Raw genomic sequence first — 15,957 nt, forward strand, 5'->3', positions numbered from 1 at the left:
GATGGCAGCAAACGAAATATGAGGAGTTAGAGAAGGTAAGATGCATTATGGGAAAGGGAGGAGCTCAAGACTCTGATCCTAAAGTCTTGTAAACGCGGCAGAGTCAGATCTGAGGTCAGATTCTAAGACCCAACAGTGAGGAAGAATGAAAAGGATACCATCAGATTTAGTCTCACAAGAGTGGATGAAGGGGAAGCAATACAGCTGACAAAAATCATACCGCTAGTAGAAATACTATTAAGTCAGACAATGGGTAAAATCTTCTGGGCCTGATGGTACACCTGTGTAATTTTGGAAACTGGTTAAGGTAAGAAGTGTTATGTCTAAAAGGATAGCAAAGAGGTTACAAAAGTGGTGGTGGTCAAATTGAAGGAAAGGAGGAAGGGACCAAATTTGCCCAGCAGTATACATCAATCAGACATGATTACAAGATTTTTACCTCTCTGATGGTAAAAATGGTAGTAAGGTCTTACCAAACTTCACAGAAAGAGACCATTGTGGGGGTGCGGAAGGTAAGCAAACACTTGAAAATACTAACAAAACCTTACTCTTGCAAAAGGAGGAAGGAAAAAAGTGTACTCTTTTACTATCAGTATGGATAAGGAAAAGGCATTGGATAGTTAGTTAAGAGTACATGTTCCAGGTGCTGCTAAGAAATGAATTTCCAAGACAGATCATATAAATGATGGAAAATATGTGTAGGATCTCACAAGTTAAAGCAAAAGTACATAGCAGAGTGCCTGAAAGCTTTGAATTATACAGAGATACAAGTCAAGGATGTCCACTGTCCCCTTTGCTTTCTGAGATGTAAATGGCAAAGATCCCCACCAGCTTAATGGTATGAGTGCTATGGAATACAGAATAAAACAGCAGTGTTCGCAGAGATTATTATGTACATACTGAAGCCAGAGGTGGACGTCTCAAGACTGTTTGATGTACTGAGGCAATTCTCCTTGTTTTTAGGGTATAAAATAAATGAGGATAAAACAAAAACTATAGCTGTTAATTATGTCCTCGAATACTCCCTTACTCAACAGTTCTCACATCTATGGGGGCATGTGAGAATGAAGTACTCAGGAGCGCTCATAAAAGAAGACTCTAAAACAAGGTGCAAAATGAATGCAGGAGGAAGAAAAGACACACCTAACTTTTAAATATGGATCTAAACACATAATAAAAAATATGGTTACTGCTGACGCACAAGGGTAGGCCTAATGTCACATGCCTGATGAAATAGATATAGAGAATGACGACGAACTAACAGCTATTATATGGGAGAGGGAAAAACAAGGACTTAATGCCTTATTTCCTTGGCTAGAAATCTTTAGGGCCTTTCCACTTAAGTAAAATGCTTGCATTTGTTCACATCAAAGAACGTCCTCAATTCACATGACGGGTCTGATAAGGAAAGAGTACAGTGGCAGGATGAATTCTTTGAATCCTGAAGATACTCCCATGGAAATTAACTGGGCCAGACAGAAGGATTTCCTTAATTTGGTGTAAATATGATGTGAATGAATGAGAGAATGCTATCCACATAAATACCTAGGTCTCATGTTCATATTTGTTTGAAGAGAAGTACCATTTATAACATAAGAGGTGGGAACAACATTTCTGCCAAATGCTATTATGCTGCACTTTCTTTTATATAGTTTGAGACCACTTTTGATAAATCATTTATGTGCATATTCCAGCCCTTGCTGAAGATGTCTTTTGAACAACAGATGAGCAGGTAACGGTTTGCAGTCATCAGCAAATAAAGAACCACACACTTCTGGGAAACTTGCTTGGATGTCTACAATATAAACGCCAAAAAGAGCTGATCCCGGTGGCACCCCACTAGTTACAAAGTTACACTCATTGAGGGCTTAGAATTGATCCCTGGTAGCACCCCAGTAGTTACAATGTTACATTCAGAGAGGGCTCAGAACTAATCCCTGTGGCACCCCACTAGTTTCAAACTTACATTTAGAGAGGGAACCAGCAACTTTCACAACGTGGGATCTATTGGATAGGCAATCTGTAGTCCAGTGGGCAATGTAGGAGTTTACATGAAGCTTGTCTAATTTTTCAATAATACTGGTATTGGGATACCGTTAAAATCCTTGGCCAGGTTGAGATAAGAGTATGCACAGAATCACCACTAATAACTAAACCTTTTCAGGTTCAGGGACAGGACCTGCCCTTCACAAAACCCAAACTGATTTGGACTTGGATTAGCCTATGCCTACATAAATGAGTCCAGTTATATGTTCCACGACTTTGTATACGAGGCTGGTGAGGCCGATGGTTCAATAATTATCCAGGTCTATACAGGGGCACCCTTATGCAGGGGAGTCAGCGTGGCTCTTCTCCAAGCATCAGGGACAAACCCTGTAGATAAAGCAGAGGTTGAACAATTTTATGTGGAGGCTCAGACAGTGCATACATGTCACTAATGAGAATGCAGCCTGCTATATTGTCATATATCAAGAAAATATTATTTCTAGCCTTTGACAGGGATTCTATGACTTGTTCCAAGGTGATTACAGGGGGAACTAATTTCTCATGGATAGTAGGGGCAAAAATGTGAGTAGGAGGGGTAACAATAGCACTAAATCTGTCAGTATATTGGTTATATCTTTGAGATTAGAATGGTTAACATTATTATGGATGAGGTCAGTGCACTGTTGGACATAACTCCTTAATTTTCTGACATAACTGAAGATTTGTAGTTTCCTTTGGAATCTTTATCAGCCTTAAGTTCATACTCTGCTTTACATTTTTTGATAGTGTAAGTTCCTTGACGATGTGTTTCAATGTAGTCATGAACTAGACTGATGGAGATTTCTTGCAAATTTTCATTTTTTCCATTGTTGTACAATTTATTAATATGGGAGTTGCACGAGACAGCTCTGTTCCAGATTTTACACAGATTTAGGGGTGACTGCTACTGACTTCTATGCAACTATTCAGGGGCAGGTAAAAGTCAGAGGTGAATGTAGGTACTCTCTCAGTTGGGTCCATTTGCAAGGGCTTGTTTGGAAGAAGTCTCATTTGGTGATGGCGTGTTCTGCCACCATTAGAGCTGATGGAACTGATTACCGACAGACCTAATGGAAATTACTGATTTGTGGTTAGATTTAACCAAGGATGAGGAGGGTATGAGGTGGGTTGCAGGCAGGTACTAGGTTGGAAAGGACTAGTTAAAGGATATTAGAGCCTAGTAGGTAGTTTATAATTTGCACTATAGCATTTATATAACTGAAGTCTAGAAAATCATCTGTAAAAGTTTGTGTGCCAAACAATGCTTGGGTAATTGAAGTCCTTTAGTAAGAAGCTATTTGGTTTGATATTTAAAGCCTAATTGGTGAAGTAATTGCTGTGATCTTTGGGTGACACTGATGAGGATCTGTAGCTAGCAATGAAGAAATAGCTGGATTTTTCAAGGGTGATTTGGATCTCCAGGAGCTTGAAGTTAGGGTTGTGGGTAATACTATGTAAAAAAAGAAGTTATGTACTCACCATAACATTCCATGTTTGTAGTCCATCTCGCCCTTCATTCTTACATACGGGATCGGAGCCGATCCTCGGCTCTGACTCGGCCTATTTACAAACTGGAAGTCTTCTAGTTGGCTCTTGGCTAGGTAGGTTTCCCATGGTGCACCAGTACAATCCCCAGATCTTGTTTGCTGCTAACCAGGAGAAATAATAACAAACATACAAAAAGAAGCCAATCCTAAAAGGTCTCCATAAAAAAATGATAATATTTTTCTGTATCCAGGTGCTTCCAGGATGGGGGTAGGATGGTGGGTTCATAAGAATGAAGGGCGAGATGGACTACAAACATGGAACGTTATGGTGAGTACATAACTTCTTAATGTTCTGTAGTTCTATCTCACCTTCATTCTTACATATGGGACAGCGCCCCTAGCGCCTTATTCTTGGGTGACTCAAGGAAAAAATACTCCTGAGTACTGTGGTACCAAATGATGCTCTACCCCTGGAGGTGAAATCCAATTTGTAATGAGTAATAAAAGTGTGATGGGTAGCCCACGTTGCTGCTGCACAAATATTATCAAGTGGGACCCTGACTTGAAAGGCTGCAGAGGTAGACTGAGATCTGGTAGAATGAGCCATGATTTTAAAGGGTAAAGGTCTACCCTCAGAGTTGTAAACATAAGCTATACAGCTAGAAATCCAATTAGAGACCCGTTACTTTAGAAACTGGTAAGCCTGACCTGGATTCATAGAAGGAAATAAATAATTTATCTGATTTCCTTAGTCCAGTGGAAATAGAAACGTAATTGTCTATGGACATCTAACTGATGAAACCTGTATTCAGCTGCATTGGAACGATATGGAAAGAACAACGGAAGTTCTATGGATTGATTCAAGGTGGCATGGGAACAGACCCTGGGGACAAAGGAAGGATTAGTACGAAGAGAGACCCTGTCTTTGTGAAAAATCAGATAAGGGGTTTTTACAGACAATGCTTGTAACTCTGACACCCATCTGGCCGATGTGATAGCCACCAGAAACAAAGTCTTCCAAGACAAGAATTTCAAGGAGGATGAATGAGAAGGCTCAAAGGGCGGAGAAGTTAATTTGGATAACACAAAATTTAAATACCATGAGGCAACAGGTTCTTGAAAGGGCAGGTCTTAAAGTGGCACCTTTAAGGAAAGTTTTGCACAGCCTATGTGACATCAGATTAGAATCTTGAAAGCCTAGATGAAAATTTGAAATCACTGCCAAATGAACTCTGATAGTGTCAGCCGCAGATCCCTGGTGGAAAAGCTCAGATAGGAATTCCAAAACTACTGGAAGGGAGGCGGTGTAAGGTTCAACATTCATTTTCTCCGCCCAGATAGAGGTTCTTCTCCATTTACTGGAATATAGTCTCTTAGTGGAAGGTTTATGAGAAGACGTAAGGATACGAGTCACGTAGGATGAGAAGTTGTGAAGCCTGACTAGAGATGGAAATGGAGCAGCCACGCTGTCAAATTGAGGGTGTGTAAGGAGGGGTGAAGCGAGCCTGACATGCGAGTCCACAAATCTGGAACTGGGTCCAGAATCCAAGGATCGTCTAGGAGAAGCCTGAGAAAGGGAAACCAAACCTGGCAAGGCCAGTAAGAAGCAATGAGGATCAGTTTGCTTCCCAGCCGTTTCGCTTTCTGAATCACCTTAGGAATGAGAGGAAAAGCATAAAGGAGACCCAGGGGCCGATAGTGAACAAGTGCTTCTCTCGGTGACTTCCCCGGAGGGAGGATGACGGAGAAGTAGCTGCTGCATTTGGCATTGATTAGGCTGGCAAAGAGGTCACAGCAAGGCTGTCCCCACCTGCAGAAAATCTGTTCCGCTGTTTCCTGTTTCAGAGACCACTCGTGAAGCATCAGAATCGCCCGGCAGAGCTTGTCGGCTATCACGCTGGTTGTCCCTGGAATGTGCATTGCCACCAGAAAACGCTGGGAAGATATCGCCCATTTCCAAACTCGAATGGCCTCTCGACAGAGTGGGTAAGATCTGGTTCCACCCTGTTTGTTGATATACCATAATACCGACATGTTGTCTGATAGTATTGCAATAGGCCCCAGAGGCAGACGGTCGTGAAGTGCTTGCAATGCCAGGAGCACCACTCTCATCTCTAGAACATTGATATGCAGGTGAGCCTCGTGATCTTGTCATGTGCCTTGGACAGTCCTGCCTCGATCATGCCCCCCACCCTGTGAGGCATCCGTGGTCACAGTGGCAACAAGTTGGTGAAGAACAAATGAAGTGCCTGTGGTTAACTGACTGGGTAGAGTCCACCAAATGAGGTCCTTCTTGCAAAAGTCTGTCAGCGGAATGTGATGAGATAATGGTAGGTGCTGAAGGCACCATTGGGACGACAGGAGCCACTAAAGAATCCTCATGTGTAGTCTGGCTAGTGGCACTAGCAATATGGTGGAAGCCATGGTCCCTAGAAGCTGCAGAATAGTCTTGGCTTTGTCCTTTCGTACGGGGAGAAGACGCTGAATTTGAAGAACCAAATTCTGTGCCCTTTCTACAGGAAGACGAGGCAACATATCTACGGTGTCTATCCCTGTGCTATAAAAATCACAGACTGAGAGGGCAATAAGGCAGATTTTGCCCAATTTATATAATTCCCAGCTGGGTACAAAGCTGAATGGTAGCGTCCCTGGGCTGAAGTACAAGATGCCTGGTGGGGGCGGTCAAGAACCAGTCGTCCAGATACGGAAACACCTGGAATCCTTGACGTCTCAGGTGAGCTGTCACTACCGCCATACACTTGAACACCCTGGGGGCTGTGGTGAGACCAAAGGAGAGAGCACGAAACTGGTAATGACTGGCTCCCAGACGGAAGCGTAGATGACTCCTCGACACCCTGTTCATTTTTATGTGGTAGTATGTGTCTTGGAGATCTATTGAGCACATCCAATTGTCTTTTCCTAATAATGGAGTACAGACTGCAGTGTCACCATCTGCAACTTGTTCTTCTTTACTGATTTGTTCAATCTGCTGAGGTCCATGATGGGCCTCCAGTCCCCTGTACATTTTGGCACTAAAAAGAATCGGGAGTAAGTTCCGGATCCTATTTGGTCTGCTGGGACGGTTTGGATGACTATTTCTGACAGCAACTTGTTGACCTCCACAGTTGCCTGACTCCTGTGATTGGGTGGAACATCCGGGATCCTCTTGGGAACAAAAGGTGGAAGAAAAAAGGGTATGACATAACCTCTGGTAATAATTCTTTGTACCCACTTGTCTTCAGTGATACCCAGCCAGGCTTCTGGATACAAAGAAATGTGACCCCCGACCAGCACCAGAGAAGCACAGTCGGGCCCTACATCAGAAGCGCTGGTAAGGCCGGCCCCAAAAGGGTTTTGCGGTCCGCCCCTGCCTGTAGGGCAACGTCTACCATTTCCTCCTCTGCCTCTGAAGGAGGGGTCACCCTGCGCATCCTGGAAAAACCTCAGACTTCTTGAACCACATTTTACCACCCCTCTGACCCTTAGTGTATGGTCTAGAGGGAACAGTAAAACATACTCCCATGGCAGAGTGTGTTTATACTTCTTGCTCGCACCGGGTGAGAGTGTCCTTTACCTTGGATCCAAACAATGAGGAACCGAAGGGGGCATTGGTAAAGGTAGACTTGAATGGTTCCGCAAAATTACACAAATGCATCCAGGAATAAGAAATTCCTGAACCCGCTGCTCTACTCGCTCCATCGGCTGCATATGAGATAAACCTCATGGACGAGTTGACGACAGAGTTCAAGGTGGACAACTGGGCAGACACCTTGTCAGGGACTCCCACAGTACATGCACCTTGTAGAGAATCTCCTAACTCCTTAAGGAGATCTCTCTGAAGCCTACTGAAGTGTGTAAGGTAGTTCAGCGATCTAAGGGTAAATGTCGCTGAAGAGAAGACAAGCTTCCCGTATCAGTCCATCATTCGAGACTCCTTATTCGGCAGATGAACAGAAGTAGTAGTTTCTGCTAGCTCCTTCTTAGTGGCCGCCGCCACCACCATGGCATCTACGGGAACACCTTCAGACAATTCCTTTTCTGGGGGTGCAAAAAGAAACTTATATGGTCTCCTGGGGACTGGCTCCACAGCATCAGGAGTATCCCACACCTTTCAACTAACTAGCTCCATCAGTTCATTGAATGGTGGAGACACCCAAGAGATTGAAGGTTGAGACTCAAAAGCCTTCAGCTACACTGACTCCTAATCAGAAGGGGTGACAGTGGGCCAGCCGCACCTCTGTTTAAGGATTTACAGGATGTCTACGAAAGAGACATTATCAGAGGATGACTTGGGGGACCCTTCTGACTCCTCGAGGTCAGTGTCAGAGGTCAGAGACTCAACCTGGGAGTCTACATGCTTCCTCTTACATGTTCTCTTCAAGGCTACACTGGATACTACCTTTGGCATAAAGGTAGGGTTGGTTCGTAAAGAAACTCTGTCCTGATGGAAAATGATGAAAGGTTGCACAGCCATGAGGGCCTGTAGTTCCGAAACCCTGCGTGCTGAGGTGGGTAAGGCTTTTCTAGTAGAAGGTCTTCTGGCCTCCAAGATGACATCCTGCACCTCCTTGGAGAGGAGGGTCTGTTGGGAAATCAAGGGATTCTCCATGCAGCTAGATTTAGGGTTTTGAGCTGGCTGTGAAGAGTCTTGAAGTTATGCTGGGACAACAGAAGAGGCACTAGAGGAAGGATCCATGGTGGGGAATGTGTCAGGCTCTTCAGGAGCAGATACCAGTGTTGTCTTGACCAATCTGGAGCAATGAGAATCATTTTCTGCCTCTCTGCTCTGGCTTTTAATAGAACTTTGGGCAGCAGAGGAAGAGGCGGAAAGGCATAGACTGTCAACGTTGTCCAATTGAAAGAAAGTGCGTCCATTTTCCAGGCCTGTGGATGATAGGTCCTGGAACAAAATTTTTCCAATTGGTAATTTCTGTGGGAAGCAAAGAGATCTATGTCTGGCTGTCCCCATGCCTGAGTTATCTTTGTGAAAACTTGAGGATGTAACTTCCATTCATGTGGATCTGTCATATTTCTGCTTAGGCTGTCTGCCAGTGTGTTTTCCTTCCCTGGCAGGAATTGTGCCTGAAGTTGAATTTGCAATTCCAGTGCTGTGTTCCATAGGGTCATGGCTAGTCTGCACAGGGGGTAAGAATGAGTTCCCCCCTGTTTGTTTATGTACCACATCACTGTGGTGTTGTCTGTCCTTATCAGTAGATGGCCTGGATGCATTAGGTCTTTGAAGGCCATAACAGCATTTTGCACTGCTAGCATTTCCTTTTGGTTGATGTGTAGGTGCTTCTCTTTTTGGGACCATTTTCCCTGAATGCACTGATCTGTCATGTGTGCCCCCCAGGCATAGTCCAAGGTGTCTGTTGTGATGATATGAGTTGCTTCAAGTACGCAGAAAGGGAGACCTATGTTTCTTTGGCATGCTTGAGCCCACCACAAAAATTCCTTTTGAAGACATGGAATGAGTGCTATAATTGTTTCCAAGCTGTGCCTGTGTTGAGACCATAAGTTTTTTAGGTACCATTGAAGTTTTCTCATATGCAGCTTTGCACATGGGATCAGAAGGATGCAAGATGCCATGAATCCTAGAGCCTGCAGGACTTTCCTTGCAGTCAGCCTGGTGAAGGTTGCCATTTTGCTGAAGTATTGAGACAGTTGCCCTTGTTTGTCTGGCGTGAGGTAGGCCATCTGGGTGGTTGTATTCAAGCTGGCACCCAGGAAAATTATTTGTTGAGAGGGTATTAGTTTTGATTTCTTTTTGTTGACTGTGTATCCCAGAAAGTTCAACAGTTTTATTACAAACACCAGGTGTTTCAGAAGTATGTCCTTGCCGTCAGCTTGGATCAGGCAGTCGTCCAAATATGGGTATATTTGTATTCCTTGAAGTCTGCAGAAGGCAATTACTGATGCCAGGCATTTCGTAAACACTCTGGGCACAGTAGATAAGCCAAAGGGCAATGCAGACAATTGATAATGGGTTGAACCTGCAAGAAATCTGAGGTATCTTCTGCAATCTTGTCTGACAGGGACATGCAGGTATGCCTCCTTGAGGTCCAGTGTTACCAGCCAAGACTCCTTGCCCAGCATGGGAAGAAGCTGCTGTAATGTGAGCATCTTGAATTTTGGTACCTGTAAATATGTGTTTAGGATGGATGGGTCTAAAATAGGTCTCCAATCTTTGACTTTCCTTGGTACCAGGAATAGTCTGGAATACAACCCTTGACCTTGTTCTTTTGCAGGTACCTCTTGAATCACTTTCATGTCCATGAGAGCTGAAATTTGTTTTTTGTGCCTCTGCCCTTTGATTTTGTGGCAGGTTTGGCATGCCTCTCATTTTTGGAAGGGTGTGAAAGTGGAACCTGTAGCCTCTGTCTATAATGTCCAGAATCCATTTGTCTTTTGTGACAATATGCCATTTTTTTGAGAATAATGCCAGTTTTCCGCCCAAAGGTGCTGCCATTAAAGCTCTGCTTGGCAGGTAAAGGGGGAAGTCATTGTGTCTGCTTTCTGAATGACTGTGATCTATCTTCTCCATCTCTTGGGATTGGTGCTTGCCACTGTCTGGCTCTGAAAGATCCTTGAGGTTGCCCTCTACCCCTTGGGCATCTGTATCTGCCTCTTTGAGGTCTGTCCATGGCTGGAAAGGACCAATTTTTTGAAGGCCAGTTTCTGCTGAAACGTGGAGGTTGTACCTGCAGGAAATCTTTCACTGTTTACATTGATTTTGCTTTTTCCTCCATTTTCTTTAGTACCTCCTCAGCTTTAACACCAAACAATACATCTTTTTGAAGAGGTGCATCTAGTAATTTAGCTTTGACATGATCTGGTAACGCTTGCTCTTTGAGCCAAGCATGTCTACGTATAACAGACCCTGTAACAGCAGCTCTACATGAGGCCTCTAAAGCATCAAAACCACACTGCAAGATATGTTTACCCGCTTGCTCTGCACCATGCAACAAATCCTGCAACTCTTTTAAATCTGGTTGTTCTGGTTGTGTCATTCTGCTTTTCAACTGAGATAACAACTGTTGATACTTTAACATATGGAACTGACAGTTTAATGCCCTCATGGTTAAAGTGGCCAAGGTATACACCTTTTTCCCCCACCTTTCTAAAGCTCTAAAATCTCTCTCTGAAGGTAATGGGTTTTTCACAGTAGAGGCCTTAATTCCCTTGGGACCCTGTGAAATAGTTTCTGGGTCAGCAGTATGGCTTTTGTATAGGAACTGGTGTGAATCAGGAACCCGGTAATACCTGTCTAGTTTAACAGGAGATGGAGGTAAAGAATCTGGGTTGAGGCTGGCTTCTGTGTACACATCATCTAATACATCTAAAACAGGAGGGATAGCCAGGGGCCTATGCTGGGTGAGCAAGAGAAAATCCCTGAGCCTTTTCTTGGAATCTGAGTAATCTTGCCCTTCCCAGTGAAAGTGTTCCCTCAAAGTATGTAGGGTTTCCCCAAAAGAGTAGTCCTCAGGGGGGAGACCAAGGGAATAGACTCCTCTGCATCAGAGTCTTCAAAAGGAGAATAGGTATAGTCCTGGTCCTCAGAATGTTCAGAGGTAATAGAGGCTTGATCTGAGGAAAGGTAGTCTTCCTCTAATCTGGGCCTTTTGTCCGAGGGGGGTTGAGAACCCCTGATAAGAGTAATCAAATCCTCAGCCATTTTGAGCATCTGTTTTTTAGGCATGGGGCCTTGAGAGGGGGTCTGAGGTCCCTGTTTTTTGGTTTTAATAGCTGCTTTAGATTTTGTGAAAGCTTTAATAGAGAAGGAGGAAGGCCTGAAGACACCTTGAGAAATGGCAGGCCTGTCTAAACTCTGAGTTTCCCCGCCAAGAGTGGCGTCGGTATCTGTAGTAGGAATGGGGACCGAGGAGCCTGCGACCTCGGGTACTGAAGACACCGGTAATGTAGTGTCATCAGTACTCAGGGGCTGCGTAGGCGCCTTGCTGAGAATCGGAGAACCGGTAGTCGGCCTTAGCGTGGTGTCAGTAGAAGTCACGGACCTCGTATGTCGGTCCTTATCTTGGCGGCTTTTACTCAAAACTGGAGTCGGAGTATCTGACGACATAATATAATTACATTTTTTACCAAAATAGTGGCGGGCGAACTCCGCCCGACGCTTAATAGTACGTTTGTTGAATCTAGCACAAAAACGGCAGGCCGAGACGTCGTGGTCTGGGCCTAAGCAAGGTATACAGAAAGAGTGGAAATCCTTATGCGGTATTTGCTTCCCACATGAAATGCAATTATTAACTTTGACATCGGTCCGAGGCAAGAAAAGTTTCCCCAATGGGGTACTTAGCTTTCAAGAAGACTTCGGCTGAAATATTTTCGTAAATCTCAGGAGCTGGCCGACTGGCACTTGCGAACGGCTTCTGCTTCGGGCACCGTGCGGCAAGAAAGACCGAGGAAGATGGCGTCGGCTGCCTCTTTTATACCCCTGCCGCACTGACTTCAGGGAAGAGGCGACGACAACCGACGCCGGACCTAGACTTTGGAATTCGGCCGACCGAGGACCCGCCTGACGGCAGGATAACCCATCTGTAATGACTGCAGCTGTATGCACGATGAACATCAGGGTCTTTAGTTGGGTCACATAACATAGGTTCATAGGTGTGTACTAGGCTAATGGCCCTGGAGCCTTTACATGCCTACCCCATAGGATTACCCTGGCATCGTGCCATCCAACCTTAGTTCCTAGTGCCTCTGTCAAGTAGAGCCACTGGAGTGATCCTCGGGGTGAATTTTCTACTTCCCATCCACTCATCAAGATTTCTCTTGAAGAGGGCCAGTGAGGTGCTTTGCTTGACATCTATGGGAAGTCCATTCCATAGCATGGGCAGTCTCTGGGTTATGAACCTGTCCCTCCAGCATGTTCTGTTGATTGTGGTAGTGAGGTTGAGGTCTCTGTACCGTGGGGTGCAGAGGGATTGGGATTTCTTTAGATGTAGCATTTCTAACAGAACTGGGACAAACATGGCTTTGCAAGTCAAGCAGAGATCGCCTCCAAGTAGGTGATATGAGACAGAATAGTTGGAGTTTTTTTTGAGTCTGTCTGTTCGTATTAGGCAGAGCCCCTCACTGAATCTCTTCAAGAGAAATCTTGATGAGTGGATGGGAGATCGTAAGTTTACCCCAGGGGTCACATATGTGTCACTGCTAGACAGAGGCACAGTAAACTAATTCTATTATATAAGGGGACCTTCACTGTGTCACTACTAGACAGAGGCACAGTATTCTAGATTTTATCTGTACATTTTTGTACCATTTCATGGGGTGGCAAAAGCCACATCACTATGGCTAGGCTTACAAATGCCCCAGGGCAGATAGCCTAGTACTATACTATAAAACTATGAAACTATAGGACAAGTGTTTAAGGCCTAGGATCCTCTTTGTGAGGTACTTTTGTGGCCTCTCCAGTTGTTGCAGATGTCTAGTGAGGTACATGCCAAATGGGGCATTGTACTCGATGAGTGGCCTAATGAGGGAAGAGTAGAGAGAGATAATGACCTCGTTCTTCCTGGATGCAAAACCCATAATAATGAGATGTGCCACATAGTACTTTCGGACTACAGTGGCAACGTGGTGGTCAAAAGAGAGGTTGCTGTCAACTTGTGTTCCCAGATCTCTTATAACGCCTTCTGCGTTCAGTGGACTACCATCAATGTGGTAATTCAAGGGAACCGGGTTTTTCCCAAAGGGGATGACAATACATTTTTTGGCACTGAGCTTAAGGCCATGGTTCTGACAACAGTCGTTGGTCTCATTGAGGCCTTTCTCTAGGATGTCAACATCACTTGGGGAATTAATAACAGCTCCTAACTTGCAATCATCTGCAAACTTTGTCAGCCAGAGTCCCTTCATTTTGGCCTGGACTTCACAAACGTAGATACCAAACAGGAGAGGACCCAGGACCGAACCCTGTGAGACTCCACTCGTGACTGGTTGGCAGTCTGACTTGGAGTCAGCTACTTTCACACTGTGGGGTTCTATCTGTGAGCCAGTTTGCAACCCACCTAGTGATATAGGGGTTGATGCCTAGCTTAGTAAGTTTTTCTATGATTCCTGAGTGGGTAATGGTATCAAAGGCCTTGGCCAGATCAAAGTAGGCTGTATGAACCACCTTACCTTCATCCACAACTCTGGTGACTGACTCAAAGAAGTCAACCAAGTTGAGCAGGCATGATCTACCCTTCACAAAACCAAACTGTGTAGGATCCAGAGTTTGGAGATTCCCTATATCCTTGTTTATTAGGTCCATGATGATGTGTTCCACAGCTTTACATATCAGACTAGTCAGGCTAATGGGGTGATAGTTCCTGGGGTCTGTAGTTGCTCCTCCTTTGTGGAGAGGGATGACTGTAGCAGTGCGCCATTCGGTGGGGATAAAGCCTGAGGTGAGGCTGTGACTGAACAGGGCACACAGGTGAGGTGCCAGTTCACTCTGTAGTTCATGTAGAACACAGCCAGGGATACTGTCAGGTCCCATAGAAGCTGTATTCTTGGCCTTGAACAGTGCTGTTTTAACCTGTGCAGCAGTAATACTGGATGCCTTGCAATCTACTGGTATTGTGATTGGTCCTGTGGGGGTGGGGGTGGGGGGGGGGGTAAAGATAGAAATGAATCTGTTCGCCAGTATATTTGCAATATCTGTTGGCTTGGTATAGGAGATACCATTGTGCAATAGCGCAGGGCAAATCTGGGTAATGCCATGGAGATTCTATACATAACTATAGAAGGCCTTGTGGTTATCTTTACTATCTGCTGCAATTCTGTTTTCATAGCTAGCTTTAGAGGATTTGATGAGGGATCTCAACCTTTTGCTGAGGCTGATAAGGGAGTCTTTCCAGTCTTGGGACTTCACCTTATTCCGCATCAGTTTCTTTCTTCTGTTGTAGAGTTTGTTTACGGCAGGGGACCACCAGATTGGCTTCCATTTTTTTTGAGGAGAGCATCTTAGTTCTATTGGGTATGGCAAGATCCATGCATTTGTGCAAGTGTTTCTACAGTGCATTGGTGTATGATATGGCAGTCTGCAACTATTCTCCATTTGCATGGGTGCCCTGAAGTTAGCCACCTCTGTTTTTAGGAGCCCAAAGTTACCTTTGGAGAAGTTTTTCATTGTGGTTACCTTTAGTGGGGGGTGGGTGGGATGTGGATTTCCAAGGTGATTAGCTTGTGATCGGATCTAACCAGTGAGGAGTTGACTATTGGTGTGAAGCAATCATCGCCCATGTTAGTAATGACCGGGTCAAGGATGTTGCTGCCTCTAGTGGGGGTAAGAACTAGTTGGTCCAGGGCACGGGAATTAATGAATTCCAGAAAGCGTTGGGCAAGTGTATTGGTACATGAGTAGTTTTCCCAGTTAATGGAGGGGTAGTTGAAGTTGGCCAGTATGCGAGTGTTAGGCTGGACCCTAATATTCTCCAGGGTGCTTAGGAATGGGGAGTGTGAATCTTGGGACATGGTTGGGGACTTATAGCAGGCTACAACCTCGCTGTCTTACCCAATATGTTAGCTGCACCTGAAGTATCTTAGAAGCGTTATGTTGGGCTACCAGTCTGGAGGTGTGTGCATCCTTTATGAATACGGAGACACCACCGCCTTTGGAGCTTTGGTCCAAGTTCTGGGGCCGAAAGGTGTGGAATGAGTTGTAGCCTGGTAGTGCAGGGGTGCTTTTCGCTGCCTTGAACCAGGTCTCGGTTACAGCACAAATGTCGATGTTCTCCATTTTAAGAAGTACTTCGAGGTAGTGCATTTTGAGATTTAGACTTCTAGCGTTGTGTCTTACACTTTATATTTTTTTAGTAAGAAACCTATGGGGCAGCTCCAGCTGGTTTAAGTCCCTGGTTAGGCACAAGCAGAAGGGAGCATGCACTCAGTTATGGGCATGATAAGGGCCAAGTTACAATGACACGGACTTCATTTGACCCTGATGCCATGCCTTTACTTACAAGTTGAGCCACACAGAAAGATTTCCTCACTACCATACTTACCTGGTGGTCAAAGGCTAGATTACTATTTGTGTTTCTAGGTTCCTCGCCACTGGGTCTACTTTTAGGGATGTGCTATTATTAAATAATTTGCAATATCATCTGATTTTCCGAAGGGTATGATTACACATTTTTTAGCATTTAGTCTCAGACCATGAGTTTTGCAGCAGTCATTTGTCATTTTTAGGCCTGTCTGTAGGTTGTCAACATTGTTTGGGGATGAGATGATTGCTCCCAGCTTACAGTCATCAGTGAAAGTGGTAAATCAGAGGCCCCAACACTGGCCTTCAATTCAGAGAAGTATATACCAAGCAGGAACGGTCACGACACTGAGTCCTGTGGGACACCACAAATAGTTTTTTTTATCGCAAGTGGACTCGCCTATCCATACAACATGTGTCCTGTCAGTGAACCAGTTTGCTATACACCTGACGATGTAG

General features: G+C 44.8%; 1 protein-coding gene across 7 annotated transcripts in view; it reads right to left on the bottom strand.

Moving 5' to 3' along the window:
• Positions 1 to 15,957, bottom strand: part of EIF4G3 (eukaryotic translation initiation factor 4 gamma 3) — a 3,593,176-nt gene that overhangs the window by 572,658 nt on the left and 3,004,561 nt on the right. The gene's annotated exons all lie outside the window — the stretch shown is intronic.

Source organism: Protopterus annectens, chromosome 2.part1 (assembly GCF_019279795.1).
Source record: "Protopterus annectens isolate FY-2018-M chromosome 2.part1, PAN1.0, whole genome shotgun sequence".
NCBI lineage: Eukaryota > Metazoa > Chordata > Ceratodontiformes > Protopteridae > Protopterus > Protopterus annectens.